General features: G+C 47.1%; 1 protein-coding gene across 1 annotated transcript in view; it reads right to left on the bottom strand.

Moving 5' to 3' along the window:
• HSPD1 (heat shock 60kDa protein 1 (chaperonin)) overlaps nucleotides 1-1,353 on the bottom strand; it is a 28,237-nt gene that overhangs the window by 242 nt on the left and 26,642 nt on the right. The gene's annotated exons all lie outside the window — the stretch shown is intronic.

Here is a 1,353-nt window from a genome sequence, read left to right as displayed (position 1 = left end):
TAACAAAGCTTTACTTGTTACATCATGAGGTTCTTATGTCGACACTTTGTGTTTCAGAGATGTAAATGTTTAGAGAATTGATACCTTTCCTGGAAATGAAATACTCTTTTAAGTTTTTAGGTATATAATGTCTGGACGGAGGGAGAGGGAAACAAAGAACAAAGGTGACTAAGATGGCATACTTACGGGTTCTTCATCACCAACTTTCCCGTGCCTGGGAAAGGCACAGGTCAACTGCGCAGGCGCAGCATGACGTCCGACCGAGGAAACCAAAACCTACCTGGCTGCGCCCACCGCATGGCCCTCGACCCACCTGCATCCCGCCTACCGCCCTCCCACTCCCAGGCCCAAGACATAAAAGCCGCTCTGGCAGGCGCGCCGCGGGAACTTCCTCGGCCCCTCCTCATATGCGGACCTAGGAACCTCGCCCGAGCGACTTCCTCGGCCTCCGCCACCGGAGACCAGTGAACCTCGCTTCCTCTTTCTTTACATTGGCTACGTAATAAAGTTTCCTTTTTATCTTGCCTACTTGCCTTTTCTCTGGCGCCGGCTCTGGTGGTTGCATAAAGCAAATCATATAACTCTTGTTATTTATGGTATATTGACCTGATTTGTCTATTAACATATCTGTGTTTCATAAGTAGAGACTATTTACAAGACAAAATGCTGAAAATTATATAGAAAGTTATGTCTGTCTCATGAATTTAATATTCATGAGTTCATCTCAAAAATTTAGTTCCCTGGAAAGTTCAATATTTCTGGAGAATTTGGATAACTTCTGCTCCCTGGGTTCAAGCGATTCTCCTGCCTCAGCCTCCTGACTAGCTTGGACTACAGGCACACACACCACCATGCCCCACTAATTTTTGTATTTTTAGTAGAGATGGCATTTCACCATGTTGGCCAGGCTGGTCCCTAACTCCTGACCTCAAGTGATCTGTCCGCCTCAACCTCCCAAAGTGCTAGGATTACAGGCATTAGCCACTTCACCTGGCCATGACGCTTACCAATTTTATTTCACTCCTTCCTGTTTACACATACAGAAACAAGAATATAATCCATGCTTTATCAGCAGACATGTATGTCAACACTCCTGTTTATTTTGGTTTTTTTAGACAGTTTCGCTCTTGTTGCCTAGGCTGGAGTGCAATGGCCTGATCTCGGCTCACGCACCCTCTGCCTCCCAGGTTCAAGTGATTCTCCTGCCTCAGCCTCCCGAGTAGCTGGGATTACAGGCATGCACCACCATGCCCTGCTAGTTTTTTTAGACAGTTTCGCTCTTGTTGCCTAGGCTGGAGTGCAATGGCCTGATCTCGGCTCACGCACCCTCTGCCTCCCAGGTTCAAGTGATTC

Source organism: Colobus angolensis, unplaced genomic scaffold (genome assembly GCF_000951035.1).
Source record: "Colobus angolensis palliatus isolate OR3802 unplaced genomic scaffold, Cang.pa_1.0 Scaffold30, whole genome shotgun sequence".
NCBI classification, from domain to species: domain Eukaryota; kingdom Metazoa; phylum Chordata; class Mammalia; order Primates; family Cercopithecidae; genus Colobus; species Colobus angolensis.
This window is presented reverse-complemented; position numbering and strand designations above follow the sequence as displayed.